A 22,936-nucleotide genomic window follows, 5' to 3' on the forward strand; every position below is an offset into this window, starting at 1 on the left:
GATAAGGGGGGGAAGATGAAGGGAGAGTGGGAGAGGGAGAGAAAGAGAGAGAGAAAGAGAGCAATGAAATGAGAGAGAGTGAAGGGGGATGAAGGAAGGGAGAGTGAGAGTGAAGGGAGGGAGAGCTGAGGGAGAGAAGGAGGGGAGGGGAGAGAAAGAGTAATGAAGGGAGATGGAGAGAGATTATAGAGGGAGAGGGGGGAGAGAGAAGAAGTAGAAAGAGAAGAGGAGAAGGAAAGGAGAGAAAGAGTAATGAAGCGAGAGATAGGGGAGAGATTATAGAGGGAGAAGGGGGAGATAGAGAGAGTTAGAGATGATGGAGAGATGAGAGAGGAATGAGGGGAGGGGAGAGGAATGAAGGGAGAGAGAGGAGAAGGAAAGAGAAAGAGAGTAATGAAGGGAGAGGGAGGGGGATGGAAGGAGATAGAGAGGGAGGGAGGGATGAAGGAAGGGAGAGGGAGGGAGAGAAGAAAGAGGAGAAGCAAAGAGAGAGAGGGGTGAAGGGAGGGAGAGAGAGGGAAGAGAGAAGGAGATAGAGGGAGAGGGAAAGAGAGTGAGGAATGAAGGGAGGGGGAGAGGAGAGTGAAGGGGTGAAAGAGGGTGAAGGGGAGGGATGAATTGAGAGGGAGAGAGGGAAGGAAAGAGGGAAAGAGAAAGAGAAGAAAGATAAAGAGAAGAGTGAAAGAGAGGAGAAGGAAAGAGAAAGAGGAGGGAGAGGGATGAAGGGAGGGAGAGGGTGAAGGGGTGAAAGAGAGGGAGGGAGGGTGGGTGAAGGGGGATGAAGGAAGGGAGAGAAAGAGTGAAGGGAGAGGGGGGAGAAGGAGATAGAGAGGGATGGATGAAGGAGAGCGGGAGGGGAGTGAGATGAGAGGAATGAGGGGAGAGTGGAGAGGAATGAAGGGTGAGAGAAGAAGTTAGAGAAGAGAGAAAGAGGAGAAAGAAAGAGAAAGAGTAATGAAGGGAGAGGGAGATGAGGGATAGGGAGAGAGAGTTAGAAGAAAGAGGAAGAGAAGAGAGGAGAACGAAAGAGAAAGAGAGAAGGAAAGAGAAAGAGAATAGAGAAGGAAAGAGAGGAGAAGGAAAGAGGAGGGAGAGGGATGAAGGGAGGGAGAGGGTGAAGGGGTGAAAGAGGGGGAGAGAGGGAGGGTGGGTGAAGGGAGAGATAAGAGGAATGAGGGGAGAGTGGAGAGTAATGAAGGGAGAGGGGGTGAAGGGGTGAAAGATAGAGAGGAGAGTGAAGGGAAGAAAGGGGGAGGGAGAAAGAGAGGAATGAAGGGAGGGAGAGAGGAGTGAAGGGGAGAGATGGGGAGAGAGGAGAGTGAAGGAGAGGGAGAGAGGAGAGAGGAGAAATAGGGGAAGAGAGGGGAATGGAGAAAGAGAGAGGAATAAAGGGAGGGAGAGAGGAGAGTGAAGGGGAGAGAGGGAGTGGGAGAAGGGGGTGAAGGGAGAGGGGAGGGAGAGGGTAAGAGAAAGAGAAGGAAAGAGAAAGCGAGGAGGGTGAAGGGATAGGGGAGAGGAGGGGGAGAGAGATGAGAGAAAGAAAGAGGAGAGAAAGAGAGGAGAAGGAAAGAGAAAGCGAAGAGGGAGAGAGATGAAGAGAGGGTGAAAGAGAGTGAGAGGGGTGAAGGGAGGGAGAAAGGGATGGAAAGGGTGAAGGGAGAAGGAGAGGGAGGGAGAGTGAATGGGTGAAAGAGAGAGAGGGGTGAAGGGAGGGAGGTGAAGGGGTGAAAGAGGGGGATAGGAGAGGGAGAGAGAGGAGAGTGAAGGGAGGGAGAGAGAGTGAAGGGGAGGAGGGGGGAGAGAGAGAAAGAGGGAGGGGGAGATGAAGAGATGAGGGAGAGGGAGAGAAGAGAAAGAGGAGAAGGAAAGAGAAAGGAGGGAGAGGAAGAGAAGGAAAGAGATGGGAGAGAGGAGAAGGAAAGAGAAAGAGAGGAGGGGAGAGAGAAAGAGAGGGAGATAGAGAGGGAGGGATGAAGGGGGAGAAAGGGGAGGAGAGGGAGATAGAGAGGGAGGGATGAAGGGATAGGGAGAGAGGGGTGAGAGAGAGGAGAGTGAAGGGGAGAGTGAAGAGAAAGAGAAGGAAAGGGAAAGACAAAGAGAGGAGGGAGAGGGAGAGAAGGAAAGAGAAAGGGAGAGGGAGAACGAAAGAAAGAGGAGGGAGAGAAGGAAAGAGGAGGGAGAGAGAAGAGAAAGAGGAGAGAAAAAGAGGAGAAGGAAAGAGAAAGAGGAGGGAGAGGGAGAGGGATGAAGGGAGGGTGAAAGAGTGATGGGGTGAAAGGGAGGGAGAGGAGACAGGAGAGCAAAGGGGAGAGAGGGATAGAGGGAGGAGAGAGATGAGAGGAATGAGGGGAGAGTGAAGAGGAAGAGAGGAAAAGGGAGAGAGAGAGAGTGAAGGGGAGGAGGGAGGGTGAGGGAGCGATAGGGATAGGGGAGAGGGAGAGGGAGAGATGGGGAGAGTGAAGGGGAGAGAGGGAGAGATAGATTTTGGATTTTTGTTTAGATTTAGAGATACAGATAGGGATAGGGGAGAGAGGAGAGTGAAGTGGAGAGGAAGAGAGGAATGAAGGGAGAGAGAGAGTGAAGAGGAAGGAGGGAGTGAAGGAGGAGAGGAGGGAGAGATGGGAGGGAGAGGAGAGTGAATGGGAGAGAGAGATGGGGAGGGAGGAGAGTGAAGGGGAGAGATGGGAGGGAGAGAGGAGAGTGAAGGGGAAAGAGTAGAGATGGGGAGGGGAGAGTGAAGGGGAGAGGGAGGGGGAGAGGGAGGGGGAGAGAGAGGGAAAGAGAGGGATGAAGGGGGGAGGGGGAAAGAGGGAGCGGGGAAAGAGAGGGAGCGGGAGAAGAGGGTGTGGGGGAGAGGAAGGAAAAAGAGGGGAGAGAGGGAGGGGAGGAGGAAGGGTGGAGGAGAGGGAGCGTGAAGGGAGGAGAGGAGGATGAAGGGGAGAGGGGAGGATGGGATGAAGGGGGAGGAAGAGGGAGGAAGGGTAGAAGGAATTGGGAGATAGAAGGAATGAGGAAGGGATAGGAAAGGAAAGGAGAAAATGAAAAGGGAGGAGGGAAGGAGAGAGGAAAGGGAGGAGAAGGGGGAAATTGAAGGAATGAGAGAAAAGGAAAGGGGAGTTGATAAAATGAAGAGAGTAGGGAGAATGAAGGGGCGGGAGGGAGAGGAGAAGGAGTGGGGAGGTAAAGGAGGAATGAGGGAGGGATAGAAATGGACAGGAGAAAATGTAGAGGGAGAGGGAGTAAGACGAGAGATAGAGGGGGAGGTAATGAAGGAGAAAATTGAAGGAATGGGAGAGAGAAAAGGAAAGGGGAGGAAAGAAAATGCAGAGGGTTGGGAGTGGAGAGAGGGAAGGGAGGGAGAGAAGGGGAGAGGGAAGGGAGGTAAAGGAAGGAATGAGAGGAATAGAAAAGGAAAGGGAGGGGAAGGAAGGAGGAAGGGAGAGGAGAGAAAGAGAAAAAAACTAGGGAGAGAGTGAAGGAAGGGAATAGAGAGGGAGGGAGAGATGGGAAGAGGGGAGGGGAGGGAGAGAAGAGGGAGGTAGAGTGAAGGTAGAGAAGAGAAAGATGAGGGAGAGGGAGAAGAGGGAGGGAATTAAGGGAAAGGGATAGAAAAGGAAAGGAGGAAATTAAGAATTGAGGGGAGGGGACGGAGAAAAGAGGGAGAGTAGGGAAAGGGGGAGGGAGGTAGAGAAGGGGAAAGGGAGATAGAGGGAGGGACGAGATGGCGTGTGGGAGACGGGAAGGGAAAAGGAAGGGAAAGGGGGAGAGGAGTGAAGGGGAGAAGAGGGTGGGGATTAAAGGAAAGGGATAGAAAAGGAAATGAGTGAGGGAGGGATAGAATGGATGGAAGGGGGAGAGAGGAAGAAGGGAAGAGGGTAGGAGGAAATGAAGATGGGGAGGGGAAAAGTGGGGAGGAAATAAAATGAAGGAATGAGGAGAGAGGAGAGAAAGGGAGGGAGGGGAAAAGAGGAGGAACATGGAGGGGGGAAGGGGAGGTGGGAGGAAAGGAAGAGAAAGGAGGATAGAAAAGGAAAGGAGGAGGGATAGAAAAGAAAGGTGGAGGGGGCGGTTATGGAAGGGAGAGAGGATGGAAAGGGAGGGAGGGAAAGAAGGAAGGTTGAGTTAAGTTGATTGTCGTGTGTACCGAGGTACAGTGAAGAGCATTTGTTGCGTGCTAACCAGTCAGCAGTAAGACAATACATGGTTACAATCAAGATGTCCACATAAAGGATCGTCCGAGGGTCTTCAATGAGGTAGATCGTATCTCAGGACTGCTCTCAAGTTGTTGGTAGGATGGTTCAGTTGCCTGATAACAGCCGGGAAGAATCTGTCCCTGAATCTGGAGGTGTGCGTTTTCACACTTCGATACCTTTTGCCCCGATGGGAGAGGGGAGTCCAGAACCAGGGGCCACACAGTTTAAGAATAAGGGGTAGGTAATTTAGAACGGAGATGAGGAAAAACTTTTTCAGTCAGAGAGTTGTAAATCTGTGGAATTCTCTGCCTCAGAAGGCAGTGGAGGCCAATTCTCTGAATGCATTCAAGAGAGAGCTGGATAGAGCTCTTAAGGATAGCGGAGTCAGGGGGTATGGGGAGAAGGCAGGAACGGGGTACTGATTGAGAATGATCAGCCATGATCACATTGAATGGTGGTGGTGGCTCGAAGGGCCGAATGGCCTCCTCCTGCACCTATTGTCTATTCTTTCACTCCCTCGCCCTCCTTTCAAGCCGTCATCCATGCAATGCCAATAGCACCAGAACCCTCCTCTCACACATTACAATTTGCAGCCTGAGGATATCTGACATTCAATGTTCATAAGCTACCCAAATCTAGCTTCACACAATTTGCAGCTCTTCAATCCTTTTCTCTTATACAGTCAATCTTTTCATCTCTGGCCTTTGTCAATCCATCTGCCTTTCAAACCAAGCCCCTATTCAAAGGTATTCACAAAATGCTGGAGTAACTCAGCAGGTCAGGCAGCATCTCAGGAGAGAAGGAATGGGCGACGTTTCGGGTCGAGACCCTTCTTCAGACTGATGTCAGGGGGGCGGGACAAAGGAAGGATATAGGTGGAGACAGGAAGATAGAGGGAGAACTGGGAAGGGGAGGGGAAGAGAGGGACAGAGGAACTATCTAAAGTTGGAGAAGTCGATGTTCATACCACTGGGCTGCAAGCTGCCCAGGCGAAATATGAGGTGCTGTTCCTCCAATTTCAGGTGGGCCTCACTATGGCACTGGAGGAGGCCCATGACAGAAAGGTCAGAGTGGGAGGGGGAGTTGAAGTACTCAGCCACCGGGAGATCAGGTTGGTTAAGGCGGACTTAGCGAAGGTGTTGGGCGAAGCGATCGCCGAACTTGCGTTTGGTTTCGCCGATGTACAGAAGTTGACATCTAGAGCAGCGGATGCAATAGATGAGGTTGGAGGAGGTGCAGGTGGATCTCTGCCTCACCTGGAAAGACTGTTTGGGTCCTTGGATGGAGTTGAGGGGGGAGGTAAAGGGACAGGTGTTGCATCTCCTGCGTTGTAGGATAATCGTAGATAATCGTAGATAACGGTTATCGTAGATAGGAATAATGTTAGGGTATCAGATCAACCATTATAAGTTCTAGGAGCAGAATTATGCCATCAAGTCTACTCTGCCGTTCAATCATGGCTGATCTATCTACCTCTCAACCCAATTCTCCTGCCTTCACTCCATAACCCCTGACACCTGTACTAATCAAGAATCTCCGACTTAAAAGTATCAATTGATGGCCTCCACAGCCTTCTGTGGCAGAATTCTGGGCGGCACGGTGGCGCAGCGGTAGAGTTGCCACCTTACAGCGAATGCAGCGCCGGATACTCAGGTTCGATCCCGACTACGGGCGCCGTCTGTACGGAGTTTTCTACGTTCTCCCCGTGACCTGTGTGGGTTTTCTCCAAGATCTTCGGTTTCCTCCCACACTCCAAAAGACGTGCGGGTTGGTAGGTTAATTGGCTGGGCAAATGTTAAAAAAATTGTCCCTAGTGGGTGTAGGATAGTGTTAGTGTGCGGGGATCGCTGGGCGGCGCGGACCCAGTGGGCCGAAAGGGCCTGTTTCTGCACTGTATCTCTAAAAAATTCCACAGATTCAACATCCTCTGAGTAAATAAATCTTTCCCATCTCCTTTCTAAAGGTACGTCCTTTTATTCTGAGGCTGTGGTCTCTGTTCCTGGACTCCCACTAGCAGAAACATCCTCTCCACATCCACTCTAGCCAGGCCTTTGACTTATTTCTCTCATTATGTTACACCAGTGGCTCCCAGCCTTGTTTCCCACGGCTGAAAATTGATCAGCGAGCTCCCTCCTCCTCGATTCTTATCAATCGTATTTAATTACTTCTATTAATGGCAGTGGCAGAAGAGACAGACTGGAAGGGGAGTAAAACTGGCAGGTCAACAAGTGGAAAGCAAAGTTCATTAGGGCAGACCACAACACGCAGATCAGACACAAAAAGCTGGAGTAACTCAGTGGGTCAGGCAGCATCTCTGGAGAAAAGGAACAGGTGATGTTTCGGGTTGAGACCCTTCTTCAGACCAAGTCAGGAGTGTTTTATTGTCATATGTCCCAGATAGAACAATGAAATTATTACTTGCATCAGCAAAACCAAATATGTAAACAATATAGTATACTGTAAACAATATGTAGTGTAAGAAAATAACTGCAGATGCTGGTACAAATCGAAGGTATTTATTTCACTAAATGCTGGAGTAACTCAGCGGGTCAGGCAGCATCTCAGGAGAGAAGGAATGGGTGACGTTTTGGGTCGAGACCCTTCTTCAGACTGATGTCAGGGGGACGGGACAAAGGAAGGATATAGGTGGAGACAGGAAGATAGAGGGAGATCTGGGAAGGGGGAGGGGAAGAGAGGGACAGAGGAACTATCTAAAGTTGGAGAAGTCAATGTTCATACCGCTGGGCTGCAAGCTGCCCAGGCGAAATATGAGGTGCTGTTCCTCCAATTTCTGGTGGGCCTCACTATGGCACTGGAGGAGGCCCATGACAGAAAGGTCAGACTGGGAGTGGGAGGGGAAGTTGAAGTGCTGAGTCACCGGGAGATCAGGTTGGTTAAGGCAGACTGAGCGAAGGTGTTGAGCGAAACGATCGCCGAGCCTGCGCTTGGTTTCGCCGATGTAAAGAAGCTGTAAACAATATAGTAAACGAGAAAAAAAAGTTCAGTGTGTGTATATATACACACATACTCACATATACATATATTTTTAGTTTAGTTTTGAGATACAGCGCGGAAACAGGCCCTTTCGGCCCACCGGGTCCGCGCCGACCAGCGATCCCCGCACATTAACACTACCCTATACCCACGAGGGACAATTTTTACACTTACCAAGCCAATCAACCTACAAACCCGCACGTCTTTGGAGTGTGGGAAGAAACCGGAGAAAACCCACGCAGGTCACGGGAAGAAAGTACAAACCGTACAGACAGCACCCGTAGTCGGGATCGAACCCAGGTCTCCGGCGCTGCATTCGCTGTAAAGCAGCAACTCTACCGCTGCGCCAAGTCGTTTATTTGTCACATACACATACAAGATGTGCAGTGAAATGAAAGGTCACCCACAGTCCAGCAATAGAGCAATAAAAAATAAACAATTTCACACACAATCACAACCAACACAAAACCTGGGGAAGCTATATATATATATCACACACACGTACCTATAAATATACATATATAAACACACAATAAGCGCACGTAAAAAACAAACAGTAATAGTGTAATAATAACAATAATAGTCTATCTTTTTTCGGAGCTTATTTGGAGGTTGATGTGTTTAATAGCCAAATGGCTGTCGGGAAGAAGCTGTTCCTGAACCTGGAAGTTACAGTTTTCAGGCTCCTGTTCCTTCTTCCCGATGGCAGGGGTGAAACGAGTGTGTGGCCAAGGTGGTGTCAAGTCAAGTCAATTTTATTTGTATAGCACATTTAAAAACAACCCACGTTGACCAAAGTGCTGTACATCTGATTAGGTTCCAATGGAAAAAAAATGAAACATACAGTAGCACGCAAACAGTTCACAGCGCCTCCTCAATGAGCCTCAAACGCTAGGGAGTAGAAATAGGTTTTGAGCCTGGACTTAAAGGAGTCAATGGAGGGGGCAGTTCTGATGGGGAGAGGGATGCTGTTCCACAGTCTAGGAGCTGCAACCGCAAAAGCGCGGTCACCCCTGAGCTTAAGCCTAGACCGCGGGATAGTGAGTAGCCCCAAGTCGGCCGACCTGAGGGACCTGGAGTTAGAGAGGGGGGTTAGAAGATTTTTGATGTAGGGGGGGGAGTGTCCATTTAGGGCTTTATACGTGAATAGGAGGAGCTTGAAGTTGATTCTGTACCGTACTGGGAGCCAGTGGAGAGAGGCCAGAATCGGGGTGATGTGGTCCCTTTTACGGGTACCTGTCAGGAGTCTCGCTGCGGCATTTTGGACCAGTTGCAGGCGGGACAGGGAAGATTGGCTGATCCCAATGGTGTGGGTCTCTGATGATGCTGGCTGTCTTTTTGAGGCAGTGACTTTGGTAAATCCCTTCGATGGTGGGGAGGTCAGAACCCGTTATGGACTGGGCAGTGTTTTCACAACTTTTTTGCTGTCTTCTTTGCTCCTGGGCATTAAAGTTGCCGAACCAGGCCGTGACACAACCAGTCAATACGCTCCCTAGTCGAGTTGTAGGAGCCATTTATGCTTAATTCAGTTATTGTCATTGTGTTATGGCTATGTTTTAATATTTCTAGTTTATGTCTTTTTTGCCTGCTTGTGCGCAATGGGGAGTGTCTAGATGGGAGGAGGCTAGTGTGTCGACAGAGGTTGTGGGTCAGTTTAGACTCGGAGGATGGTGAGCATACAGTTCTTTACCACGCGCTCGTACCATGTGCTCGCACCGGTTATATTTGTAAGAACCATACGGTAATAACCAAGAATTTCTAGATATTTGAAGAAAAAACAGTTGATAAAGTACGGAAACTGATGAATTACTCTATGATTTGTGGTACTTTAATAAAACCAATTAATGAAGAAAAGGAGTTTGAAAGATTCGTCTTGTCATATCAGGGTGCAACGTGTACGTAAGCTATAACTACATTTCATCCCCGAGAAGTAATGGCTATCGAAGTGGGATTTCGAGATGGTATAGAAACTGCCATTACACAAGTCAAGTCAATTTTATTTGTATAGCACATTTAAAAACAACCCACGTTGATCAAAGTGCTGTACATTAGTTTAGGTGCTAAGAACGAACATACAATGGCACACAAACATAACAGCACATACATAAACAGTTTTTAAAAAAAAATTATTTTAGAGATACAGCGCGGAAACAGGCCCTTCGGCCCACCGAGTCCGCGCCGCCCAGCGATCCCCGCACGTTAACACTATCCTACACACACTAGGGACAATTTTTACATTTTACCCAGTCAATTAACCTACATACCTGTACGTCTTTGGAGTGTGGGAGGAAACCGAAGATCTCGGAGAAAACCCACGCAGGTCACGGGGAGAGCGTACAAACTCCGTACAGACGGCGCCCGTGGTCAGGATCGAACCTGGGTCTCTGGCGCTGCATTCGCTGTAAGGCAGCAACTCTACCGCTGCGCCACCCTCAGAGGGCCTCAAACGCTACGGAGTACTGTACACCTGTAGAAGTTCAAGAGAATCCTCTCTGACATCTCTGTAAGGGGAAAGTGAAACAAGTAATATGGGCTTGGGCAGCTTACAACCCAGCATTATGAATTCCAGCTGCTACGGTCAGGCAAACGCCTCCCCTGTCACACTGAAAACAGAGAGGATGAGACGGAGTTTTTTCCCATAGGCCATCAGGACTGTTAACTCTCATATCACCAGCGACTCATTTAATTTACTGTATTAATTTATTTTTTGTGTTAAAAAAAAATTCTATTCTGTTTTGTAGTTTTAGCACAATCCGTAGGCATTGCCACTTTCATTTCACTGCACATCTTGTATATATGTATGTGACAAATAAACTTGACTTGACTTGAATAGTGATTTCTCTAACTTCATGTAACCCTTGCTTCCCCTCTCTGTTCCTCCCCCACCCCAGTTCTCCAACTTTCTGTCCTTCTGATTAAGTTCACTGATTGTATGCCTCCTTGTCACCTTCCTCTCAGCTAACAATAGACAATAGGTGCAGGAGTAGGCCATTCGGCCCTTCAAGCCAGCACCGCCATTCAATGTGATCATTGCTGATCATTCTCAATCAATACCCCGGTCCTGCCTTCTCCCCATACCCCCTGACGCCGCTATCCTTAAGAGCTCTATCTAGCTCTCTTGAATTCAATGAACCATTGGATGTGGTGAAGATGTTTCCACTAGTGGGGGTCTAGGACTAGAGGTCATAGTCTTAGAATTAAAGGATATTCTTTTAGGAAGGAGGAGAAATTTATTTGTAGTGGGTAGTGAATTTGTGGAATTCTTTGCCAAAGAAGTCTGTGGAGGCCAAGTCAGTGGATATTTTTAAGGCAGAGATACGTAGATTCTTGAGTTGTACAGGTGTCAGAGGTTATGGGGAGAAGGCAGGAGAATGGGGTTAGGAGGGAGAGATAGATCAGCCATGATTGAATGGTGGAGTAGACTTGATGGGCCGAATGGCCTAATTCTACTCCACTCACTTATGACCATTCTACATTTCCGCATTCAGTCTGAAGAAGGGTCTCGACCCGAAACGTCACCCATTCCTTCTCTCCTGAGATGCTGCCTGACCTGCTGAGTTACTCCAGCATTTTGTGAAATAAATACCTTCGATTTGTACCAGCATCTGCAGTTGTTTTCCTACACTACATTTCCGCATTGTCTGCTTTGATCTGCCGTTTTCACACCTTACCCTTCCATATCTCTAGTTTCCCTCTCAGTCTGAAGAAGGGTCTCGACCTGAAACGTCACCCATTCCTGCTCTCCAGGCATGCTGCCTGGGCCGCTGAGTTACTCCAGCATTTTGTGTCTATCTCGGAAAGGAGAGTAAAACCAGCAGGTCACTAAGTGTAAAGCAAAGTTGTTTAAGGGCAGACCACAACAGGCTAGAGGCAAGAACCAAAGCGACTGTATCACTCATTACATTATCAACATTAAGTTGATAATCAGCACTACAGCACCACCTACTGTGCACGCATTTGCATGGGGACTGACACAGATCACCTTGCAGAGGCATGTACACACTTGAATTTAGAAGGATGAGAGGGGATCTTATTGAAACGTATAAGATTATTAAGGGGTTGGACACGTTAGAGGCAGGAAACATGTTCCCAATGTTGGGGGAGTCCAGAACAAGGGTCACAGTTTAAGAATAAGGGGTAGGCCATTTAGAACGGAGATGAGGAAAAACTTTTTCAGTCAGAGAGTTGTGAATCTGGAATTCTGTGCCTCAGAAGGCAGTGGAGGCCAATTCTCAGAATGCATTCAAGAGAGAGCTAGATAGAGCTCTTAAGGATAGCGGAGTCAGGGGGTACGGGGAGAAGGCAGGAACGGGGTACTGATTGAGAATGATCAGCCATGATCACATTGAATGGCGGTGCTGGCTCGAAGGGCCGAATGGCCTACTCCTGCACCTATTGTCTATTGTCATACATCCCCCCTCTATTCATTCCTCTTACAACCAAGCTTCAAAGTCGTCTTGTCAAGTTTCATTGTCTATACTTGCTTTCACCTAGGCCACTGCTAACGATGGCCTGTTTCCTTTATCATCGTTGCTTTTTTGCAGGAAAAAAAACTGCAGATGCTGGTTTAAATCGAAGGTAGACACAAAATGCTGGAGTAACTCAGCGGGTCAGGCAGCATCTCTGGAGAGAAGGAATGGGTGACGTTTCAGATCTGAAGAAGGGTCTCGACCCGAAACGTCACCCGTTACTTTTTTGCATATCTTTCATTCATTTGTTCTGTATCTCTCGACATCACCATCTTTATTCCTCGTTTCCCTCTCCCCTCTCAGTCTGAAGAAGGAGTTGAGTATAGGAGCAAAGAGGTCCTTCTGCAGTTGTACAGGGCCCTAGTGAGACCGCACCTGAAATACTGTGTGCAGTTTTGGTCTCCAAATTTGGGGAAGGATATTCTTGCTATTGAGGGCGTGCAGCGTAGGTTTACTAGGTTAATTCCCGGAATGGCGGGACTGTCATATGTTGAAAGACTGGAGCGACTAGGCTTTTATACACTGGTATTTAGAGGAATGAGAGGGGATCTTATCGAAACATATAAGATTATTAAGGGGTTAGACACGTTAGGGGCAGGAAACATGTTCCCAATGTTGGGGGAGTCCAGAACCAGGAGCCACAGTTTAAAAATAAGGGGTCGGCCATTTAGAACTGAGATGAGGAAAAAAAAATTCAGTCAGAGAGTTGTGAATCTGTGGAATTCTCTCCCTCAGAAGTCAGTGGAGGCCAATTCTCTGAATGCATTCAAGAGAGAGCTAGATAGAGCTCTTAAGGATAGCAGAGTCAGGGGGTATGGGGAGAAGGCAGGAACGGGGTACTGATTGAGAATGATCAGCCATGATCACATTGAATGGCGGTGCTGGCTCGAAGGGCCGAATGGCCTCCTCCTGTGCCTATTGTCTATTGCCATTGGAATGAGTTGATTTATTTGTGAAGGACCGTGTGCTCCTTGGAGTGCAACATCAAGTACACCTTAAACAAACACACGCACGGACGCCTTCGTTCTGTGAGCCTTGAAAGCCAGCATGAAGAAATGTGACAATTGGGAAACCAAAATGCCAGGGACAGGAAACTCTGGCGAACCATCATCCAAAAAGGAACAGCGACCTTCGAAGCCAACGGATGCGCAGAATTAGAAGAAAAACAAAGTAAACGCAAAGAGAGGCAGCAACAACCAAAGCCCGATCTGGCATCTGGAATTACCTGCCCTGAATGCCGAAGAACTTGCAAAGCCAGGATTGGGCTCATAAGCCACTTGAGAGTTCATACAAACAACAATACAATACAATATATCTTTATTGTCATTGTACAGGGGTACAACGAGATTGGGAATGCGCCTCCCATACGATGCAATAATTTAATTAGCTAGTCAGTATTAATTTAAACAACCCAATTAAACAAATTGTAACAGTTTTAAAACAGAATAAAGTGCAAGTAGATCTGTGCCAGTTCACTGTGCGATGTGACCATCCGGCTCAGCAGGACCGGTTCATGGCAGCTATGGCCCTGGGGATGAAGCTGTTCCTGAGTCTGGAGGTGCGGGCGTAGAAGGCCTTGTATCGTCTGCCCGATGGTAGAAGTTCGAACAGACTGTTGCAGGGTTGTGAGGAGTCTTTGTGGATGCTGGTGGCTTTTCTGAGGCATAGTGTGTTGTAGATGCCCTCCAAGGCTGGTAGCTGTGTTCCGATGGTCCTCTGAGCTCTATGGACTGCCCGCTGAAGAGCTCTCCTCTCTACCTCCGTGCAGCTGAGGTACCACACAGGGATGCCATGTGTTAGGATGCTCTCTATGGTGCAGCGGTAGAAGGTCGTCAGCAACTGTTGGGGTAGACCAGACTTTTTCAGTGTTCTCAGGTAGAACAGTCGTAGCTGTGCCTTCTTGACCAGCGCAGCAGTGTTATTGGACCATGTTAGGCCCTCCGAAATGTGAGTGCCCAGAAACTTGAAGCTGGACACTCTCTCCACACTGTCCCCGTTGATAAAGATCGGGGCGTATTCCCCGTTGTGTGACCTACGGAAGTTGATGATCAGCTCCTTGGTCTTGGTGGTATTTAGGGACAGGTTGTTATCGGAGCACCAGTCCGCCAGGTTCTGCACCTCCGCTCCGCCAATGGAACGTAGACCATCATCCTCGACCTCGAGGGACAGCCACGACGACAAGTACAATGAAAATATTGTACAGTGAGGTACAAGTACAATGAACATATGTCTTGCAGCAGCATTACCAGCACATAGAAATAGCCAAACACATAGAAACGTAGAAAATAGGTGCAGGAGTAGGCCATTCGGCCCTTCGAGCCTGCACCGCCATTCAATATGATCATGGCTGATCATCCAACTCAGTATCCCGTACCTGCCTTCTCTCCATACCCCCTGACCCCTTTAGCCACAAGGGCCACATCTAACTCCCTCTTAAATATAGCCAATGAACTGGCCTCAACTACCTTCTGTGGCAGAGAATTCCACAGACTCACCACTCTCTGTGTGAAGAAATGTTTTCTCATCTCGGTCCTAAAAGACTTCCCCCTTATCCTTAAGCTGTGACCCCTGGTTCTGGACTCCCCCAACATCGGGAACAATCTTCCCGCATCTAGCCTCTCCAACCCCTTAAGAATTTTATATGTTTCTATAAGATCCCCCCTCAGTCTTCTAAATTCCAGCGAGTACAAGCCCAGTCTATCAAGTCTTTCTTCATAGACACTCAGGGATCAATCTGGTGAACCTTCTCTGTACTCCCTCTAAGGCAAGAACGTCTTTCCTCAGGTTAGGAGACCAAAACTGCACACAATACTCCAAGTGCGGTCTCACCAAGACCCTGTACAACTGCAGCAGAACCTCCCTGCTCCTAAACTCAAATCCTCTTGCTATGAATGCCAACATACCATTCGCTTTCTTCACTGCCTGCTGCACCTGCATGCTTGCTTTCAATGACTGGTGCACCATGACACCCAGGTCACGTTGCATCTCCCCTTCTCCTAATCGGTCACCATTCAGGTAATACTCTGCTTTCCTGTTCTTGCCGCCAAAGTGGATAACCTCACATTTATCCACATTATATTGCATCTGCCATGCATTTGCCCACTCACCTAATCTATCCAAGTCACTCTGCAGCCTCCTAGCATCCTCCTCGCAGCTAACACTGCCACCCAGCTTCGTGTCATCCGCAAACTTAGAGATGTTGCATTCAATTCCCTCGTCCAAATCATTAATATACACTGTAAATAACTGGGGTCCCAGCACTGAGCCTTGCGGTACCCCACTAGTCACTGCCTGCCATTCCGAAAAGGACCCGTTTATTCCTACTCTTTGCTTCCTGTCCGCCAACCAATTTTCTATCCACCTCAACACTGAACCCTCAATACCGTGTGCTTTAAGTTTGTACACCAATCTCCTATGTTTCGATAAGATCTCCTCTCATCCTTCTAAATTCCAGTGTATTGAAAATTCCAGTGGCCCTGGATGGAGGTCTTGAAGGTTGTGTAGGTGGGCATGTCAACAGAGGATTGTGGGAGGGCATTCCAGAGGGAAATTGCTTCAGGGAAAAAAGACTGGATGTAGGGAGTAGATGTGTGTTGTTGAACTACGTTGCTTTGTTGTGGCTTCTTCTGGATTTTGTTGTTTTCTGTTTGGCGTATAAGTCAGCATCGAGGTAGATGTCCTTGTTGATGATCTTGTGAAGGGTCACAAAATGTTGGAGTAACTCAGCAGGTCTGGCAGCATCTAGGAGAGAAGGAATGGGTGACGTTCATCATATTTCGCTTGGGCAGCTTACAGCCCAGCGGTATGAACATTGACTTCTCTAACTTTAGACAGTTCCTCTGTCCCCCTCCCCCTTCCCAGTTCTCCCACTGTCTTCCTGTCTCCACCTATATCCTTCCTTTGTCCCGCCCCCCTGACATCTGTCTGAAGAAGGGTCTCGACCCGAAACGTCACCCATTCCTTCTCTCCTGAGATGCTGCCTGACTTGCTGAGTTACTCCAGCATTTTGTGATAACTTCGATTTGTACCAGCATCTGCAGTTATTTTCCTACACATCTTGTGAAAGGTCAATCTGAGCATCCGGCGTCTGGTTTCAAGGGAGTCCCAGTTTAAGTCGGTGAGCATTTTGTTTCGGGTCAGGATCTTTCTTCAGACTGATTGCAGACTACAAAGCAAACATTTGTTGAGTCAAATAGGATTACTACCTTGATTGTTCAAGGCTTGTTCCTCAACCTGATTAGATTTAATTTGCAGAGTTGGGAATACACACCCAAAATATTGTGTTCCAGATAGCACTGCTGTGTTTGAGTACTGGATTGGCATGGTCAACTTGAACTATGCAATCAAGTCTCTGAACAGAATTTAAACTCTTGACATTTTAACTTGTTCTGTCATGAGATGTGGGCACTTGTGTAAAGCCTATTCCTAACTACTTCCGAGACTGTGACAATGACAATGACTGAGACTGTGACAATGCACGACTGCATTCTATGTGGTGAATGTTATTAGGAAGATCGACACAAAAAGCTGGAGTAACTCAGCGGGACAGAAGGAGAGAAGGAATGGGTGACGTTTCGGGTCGAGACCCTTCTTCAGACTGGTTAGGGATAAGGGAAACGAGAGGTATGGACGGTGATATGCAGAGATAAATAACAACGAATGAAAGATATGCAAAAAAATAACGATGATAAAGGAAACAGGCCATTGTTAGCTGTTTGTGTAAGAAGGAACTGCAGATGCTGGTTTAAACCGAAGATTTACACAAAAAGCTGGAGTAACTCAGCGGGACAGGCAGCATCTCTGGAGAGAAGGATTTAAAAAAATATATACATCAAAAAATACTTTATTCCAGTAATATGTTGAAAGACTGCCGTGACTAGGCTTGTATGCACTGGAATTTAGAAGGATGAGAGGAGATCTTATCTAAACATATAAGATTATTAAAGGGTTGGACACGTTAGAGGCAGGAAACATGTTCCCAATGTTGGGGGAGTCCAGAACAAGGGGCCACAGTTTAAGAATAAGGGGTAGGCCATTTAGAACGGAGATGAGGAAAAACTTTTTCAGTCAGAGAGTTGTGAATCTGTGGAATTCTCTGCCTCAGATGGCAGTGGAGGCCAATTCTCTGAATGCATTCAAGAGAGAGCTAGATAGAGCTCTTAAGGATAGCGGAGTCAGGGGGTATGGGGAGAAGGCAGGAACGGAGTACTGATTGAGTATGATCAGCCATGATCACATTGAATGGCAGTGCTGGCTCGAAGGGCCAAATGGCCTCCTCCTGCACCTATTGTCTATTGTCTATTTCCACGAGCGACAGATGGTGCGGCAGTGTCCAGCTGACTGGGACATTGCGTGGCATCTGCGCCAGACCCATCCTTCGCAACACCGGGGACAGGTAGAACCTCAGCAGGTAGTGGCCCTTGGTGCCCACGAGCCTTGGCTCTACGCTCCGCCTGATGCAGCCACACACGAAGGTGGCCATCAGGATGAGGGCGACGTTGGGCATGCTTTTACCCCCGTTGTCTGCCGACTTGTGCTTTTACCCCCGTTGTCTGCCGACTTGTGCCGACTTGGCACCCGGTCCATCGCCGACCCCAGATGAAGCGGAAGACGGCCAAGGTGATCCCCTTGGCGTAGGAGGGAGGGACGGGCCACACTTGCGCCAAGTACAGCAGCCCCGAGAGCACCTCACACCTGATGACCAGATGGAGAGGGAGCGCTGCTTCCACAGCTCCAGCTTCTTCCCCACCTTGGCTATCCGCTCCAGCCAATTTTTGTCACACGCCTCAGCCTTCCCGAACCAGATGCCCAGCACCTTCAGGAAGTCTGGCTTGATGGTGAAGGGGATGGAAGGTCGGTCGGGCCAGTTGCCAAAGAGCATGGCCTCGCTCTTCCTGCGGTTTACCCTGGCCCCCGTGGCCAACTCAAACTGGTCGCAGACGCTGATCAGTCTGTAGACCGACCCTGGATCCGAGCAGAAGACGGCGACATCGTCCATGTACAGGGAGACCTTGACCTGAGTGCCCCCATTGCCTGGCAATGTCACTCCTCTTATGCTCGCATCCTTCCTGATGGACTCGGCAAAGGGCTCAATACAACAGACGAACAAGACAGGGGAGAGAGGGCAACCCTGCCTGACTCCAGACCTGACGGGGAAGCTGTCTGATTCCCACCCATTGATTTGGACTGCACTACAGATATCGGTGTAGAGCAGTTGGATCCACTTCCTGATCCTCCCCACAGCCCATTTTGGAGAGCACGTCCCTCATGTACGTGTGCGATATCCTGTCGAAGGCCTTCTCCTGGTCCAAGCTGACAGTACAGTACAGAACTTTATTGTCATTCGGTACCGAGGTACCGAACGAAATTACAGCAGTCACAGAACACAACAAAAAAGAAAAGAACACAGGACACACGACCCCAACACAAACATCCATCACAGTGACTCCAAACACCCCCTCACTGTGATGGAAGGCAACAAAACTTCCACTCTCTTCGCCCCACGCCCACGGACAGGCAGCTCGACCCCTACCAAGGCGACCGACACGCACAGCCCCCGCAAGGGGATGGAAGGCCCCGCGGCCGAGCCGCACCGGGCGCTGAAACGTCCCGCGGCCGAGCCGCGCCGGCGATGATAAGTCCAGCGGCCGAGCCGCGCCAGGCGATGGAAGGCCCCGCGGCCGAGCCGCACCAGGCGTTGCTAAGTCCCGCGGCCGAGCCGCGCCGGCGATGTTAAGTCCAGCGGCCGAACCGCGCCGGGCGATGGAAGGCCCCGCTGAACCGTCCCGCGGCCGAGCCGCACCGAGCGATGGAAGGCCCCGCGACCAGGCAGGCATCCACCCGTCTGTCCTGCACGTAGGTGACGGTATCTCTCAGCAGCGCCAAGCTGTCTGAGATTTCCCTGCCAGGTACAGCACAGGTTTGGTCTGGGTGGATCACCTGTCCCAGAGCAGACTTGACCCGGTTGGCGATGGCCTTAGACAGGATCTAGACAGGAATGTAATCTACATTCAACAATGTGATGGGTCTCCAATTCCTTACGTCATTCATCTCCCCCTCCTGCTTGTAGATTAGGATGATGCTGCCCTTCCTCATAGAGTCTGACATGCTGCCTTAAGGTTCACAGGGGGAGCTCTGTGATCAACAGCCTTAGGGAGGAGGACGGCTCGATAACATCCCTGCAGACAGACATGCTGAGGATCTGCAGATCCTTTTATAAGGATTTGTACGACATGAAGACCACAGACAGCACCGCCTCCCAGAACTTCCTGCCCTCCATCACGGAAGTCTTGGACGACAGCAAGCGGGAGAGTCTGGACCAACCAGAGGGCGTGCAGCGTAGGTTTACCAGGTTAATTCCAGGAATGGCGGGACTATCATATGTTGAAAGACTGGAGCGGCTAGGCTTGTTTACACTGGAATTTAGAAGGATGATAGGGGATCTTATCGAAACGTATAAGATTATTAAGGGGTTGGACACGTTAGAGGCAGGAAACATGTTCCCAATGTTGGGGGAGTCCAGAACAAGGGGCCACAGTTTAAGAATAAGGGGTAGGCCATTTAGAACGGAGATGAGGAAAAACTTTTTCAGTCAGAGAGTTGTGAATCTGTGGAATTCTCTGCCTCAGAGGGCAGTGGAGGCCAATTCTCTGAATGCATTAAAGAGAGAGCTGGATAGAGCTCTTAAGGATAGCGGAGTCAGGGGGTATGGGGAGAAGGCAGGAACGGGGTGCTGATTGAGAATGATCAGCCATGATCACATTGAATGGCGGTGCTGGCTCGAAGGGCCGAATGGCCTCCTCCTGCAGCTATTGTCTATTGTTTATTGTAACCACTGACCCTGGAGGAGCTGACTGGCTCCATCCGTTCCTTTGACTCGAGTAAAACTCCCGGAAACGACGGCTTACCGGCAGAGTTGTATTGGGCTCTGTGGGACTGGGTGGGCCGGGACCTGCTGGAAGTGTACAACGACATGCTTCTGGAGAGAAGGAATGGGTGATGTTTTGGGTTGAGACCCTTCCTCAGACAATACAATACAATACAATATATCTTTATTGTCATTGTACAGGGGTACAACGAGATTGGGAATGCACCTCCCATACGATGCAATAATTTAATTAGCTAGTCAGTATTAATTTAAACAACCCAATGAAACAAATTGTAACAGTTTTAAAACAGAATAAAGTGCAAGTAGATCTGTGCCGGTTCACTGTGCGATGTGACCATCCGGCTCAACAGGACCGGTTCATGGCAGCTATGGCCCTGGGGATGAAGCTGTTCCTGAGTCTGGAGGTGCGGGCGTAGAAGACCTTGTAGCGTCTGCCCGATGGAAGGAGTTCGAACAGACTGTTGCAGGGGTGTGAGGAGTCTTTGTGGATGCTGGTGGCTTTTCTGAGGCATCGTGTGTTGTAGATGCCCTCCAAGGCTGGTAGCTGTGTTTCGATGGTCCTCTGAGCTCTATGGACTACCCTCTGAAGAGCTCTCCTCTCTGCCTCCGTGCAGCTGAGGTACCACACAGGGATGCCATGCGTTAGGATGCTCTCTATGGTGCAGCGGTAGAAGGTCGTCAGCAGCTGTTGGGGTAGACCAGACTTCTTCAGTGTTCTCAGGTAGAACAGTCGTTGCTGTGCCTTCTTGACCAGCGCAGCGGTGTTATTGGACCATGTGAGGTCCTCCGAAATGTGAGTGCCCAAAAACTTGAAGCTGGACACTCTCTCCACACTGTCCCCGTTGATAAAGATCGGGGCGTATTCCCGGTTAGGGATAACTGGTTAGGGATAAGGGAAACGAGAGATATAGACGGTGATGTGGAGAGATAAAGGACAATGAATGAAAGATATGCAAAAAAAGTAACGATGATAAAGGAAACAGGCCATTGTAAGCTGTTTGTAAGGTGAAAATGAGAAGCTAGTGTGACTTGGGAGGGGGAGGGATAGAGAGAGAGAGAGGGAATGCCAGGGCTACCTGAAGTGAGAGAAATCAATATTCATACCACTGGGGTGTAAGCTGCCCAAGCGAAATATGAGATGCTGTTCCTCCAATTTGCGTTTAGCCTCACTCTGACAATGGAGGAGACCGAGGACAGAAAGGTCTGTGTCAGAATGGGAAGGAGAATTAAAGTGTCCAACAACCGGGAGATCAGGTAGGTCAGGCGGGCTGAGTGAAGGTGTTCCGCAAAACGATCGCCCAGTCTGCGTTTGGTCTCGCCGATGTATAAGAATCCACATCTTGAACAACGGATACAATAGATGAGGTTGGAGTTCCATTGATCTAACCCAGTGCTGATGAAGGTTCTGCCAATATACTTCCTAGTTAACGAATAAGAAAATAACTGCAGACGCTGGTACAAATCGAAGGTATTTATTCACAAAATGCTGGAGTAACTCAGCAGGTCAGGTAGCATCTCAGGAGAGAAGGAATGGGTGACGTTTCGGGTCGAGACCCTTCTTCAGACTAAGCACTTCAACTCTCCCTCCCATTCCCAGTCTGACCTTTCTGTCATGGGCCTCCTCCAGTGCCATAGTGAGGCCCACCGCAAATTGGAGGAACATCAGTCTGAAGAAGGGTCTCGACCCGAAACGTCACCCATTCCTTCTCTCCTGAGATGCTGCCTGACCCGCTGAGTTACTCCAGCATTTTGTGAATAAATACCTTCTTCAGACTGATGTCAGGGGGGCGGGACAAAGGAAGGATATAGGTGGAGACAGGAAGATAGAGGGAGAACTGGGAAGGGGGAGGGAAAGAGAGGGACAGAGGAACTATCTAAAGTTGGAGAAGTCAATGTTCATACCGCTGGGCTGCAAGCTGCCCAGGCGAAATATGAGGCGCTGTTCCTCCAATTTCCGGTGGGCCTCACTATGGCACTGGAGGAGGCCCATACCAGAAAGATCAGACTGGGAGTGGGAGGGGGAGTTGAAGTGCTCAGCCACCGGGAGATCAGATGTGACCTTAGGAGGATCCTCTACACCAATGGTGTTCAAAGTACATGCTTCCCTTGGCCTCTATCTTAGAGGGTTTCATTTTGTAAGACTTCAAAGCGATCCAAGGGCCAGATCTCAGGGGCACCCAGTGGCGAAGCGGCAGAGTTACTGCCTTACTGTATGACTATTCCCCTGGGTCCAGTTAGTAAAGTTGCTACAAAACTGACCAAAAATCATATTTGTGACCCATGGTTCCAAGTTAGGTAAACACAACTAGGGTTGCCAACTGTCCCGTATTAGCCGGGACATCCCGCATATTGGGCTGAATTGGTTTGTCCTGTACGGGACTGCCCTTGACCCGTATTAGGCCCGGGGGGGGCACTGTAGGGCGTTGTCATTGCGGAGTTTGTACGTTCTCCCTGTGACTGTGTGGGTTTTCACTGGGTGCTGTGGTTTCCTCCAAAATTCCAAAGACGTTCAGGTTTATGGGTTAATTGGCCTCTGTATATTGTCCCTCGGGTGTAGGAAAGAACTAGTGTGCGGGGTGATCGTTGGTCAGTGTGGACTCAGATGGCCAAAGGGCTTGTATCCACACCGTATCTCTAAACTAAACAATCCTTTATATCCTGGTATAAGCAGGTGCTATCGCAACGTTTAAGAAACATTTACACAGGTACTGTACATGGATAGGAATGGTTTAGAGGGATATGGACCAAAAGCAGGCAGGTGGGGCTAATGTGGATGGGACATGTTGGTCAGTGTTGACATGTTGGGCCAAAGGGCCTGTGTCTACACTGTTTGACTATTCCCCTGGGTCCAGTTAGTAAAGTTGCTACAAAACTGACCAAACACCAAAAGAAGCTCTCATATTTGTGACCCATGGTTCCAAGTTAGGTAAACACAACTAGGGTTGCCAACTGTCCCGTATTAGCCGGGATATCCCGTACATTGGGCTGAATTGGTTTGTCCTGTACGGTACTGCCCTTGTCCCGTATTAGGCCCGGGGGGCACTGTAGGCCCGGAGGTCCGGGCGCCGCCAAACGGAGATTGCATAGCAACCCACCTCCCGGCCCGGGTGGCCGCCATTGGTGGAGCGGGAGCACGTGGCCGCTGGCTGGGTGAGGTCACGTGGGGCGCGGGGCAGTGACGTCACCTTTTGTCCCTTATTTGGGAGTGAGAAAGTTGACAACCCTAAACACAAGTGAAGAGGCACAGTTGGCCCAATGAGAGATACAATCAGACAGTTCCTTGCATTATCTATAATATGCTCGGATTCAACAATTCCTAAATATGCCCTGAATTTTGCAGCAGAATGTGCTTACCAAGTTTCATATCCAATAGAGCAATCAGTACAGCAGTT

General features: G+C 49.3%; 2 protein-coding genes across 3 annotated transcripts in view; one reads left to right on the forward strand and one right to left on the reverse strand.

Annotated features, from left to right (window-relative positions):
* The first annotated feature begins 4,151 nt into the window (after positions 1-4,151).
* LOC144609721 (uncharacterized) overlaps positions 4,152-22,936 on the forward strand; it is a 65,109-nt gene continuing 46,324 nt past the window's right edge. Inside the window, exon 1 of one of the 2 annotated variants that reach the window (XM_078428222.1) lies at positions 4,152-4,288. The gene's annotated coding sequence lies outside the window, so the exon portion shown is untranslated. The remainder of the gene's footprint in view (positions 4,289-22,936) is intronic. The other variant, XM_078428220.1, reaches the window with a different exon arrangement.
* The window catches only part of ufsp1 (UFM1-specific peptidase 1), a 73,437-nt gene continuing 57,524 nt past the window's right edge, over positions 7,024-22,936 (reverse strand). Inside the window, exon 3 of the transcript XR_013549348.1 lies at positions 7,024-7,161. The gene's annotated coding sequence lies outside the window, so the exon portion shown is untranslated. The remainder of the gene's footprint in view (positions 7,162-22,936) is intronic.

This window comes from Rhinoraja longicauda, chromosome 34 (genome assembly GCF_053455715.1).
Source record: "Rhinoraja longicauda isolate Sanriku21f chromosome 34, sRhiLon1.1, whole genome shotgun sequence".
NCBI classification, from domain to species: Eukaryota; Metazoa; Chordata; class Chondrichthyes; order Rajiformes; family Arhynchobatidae; genus Rhinoraja; species Rhinoraja longicauda.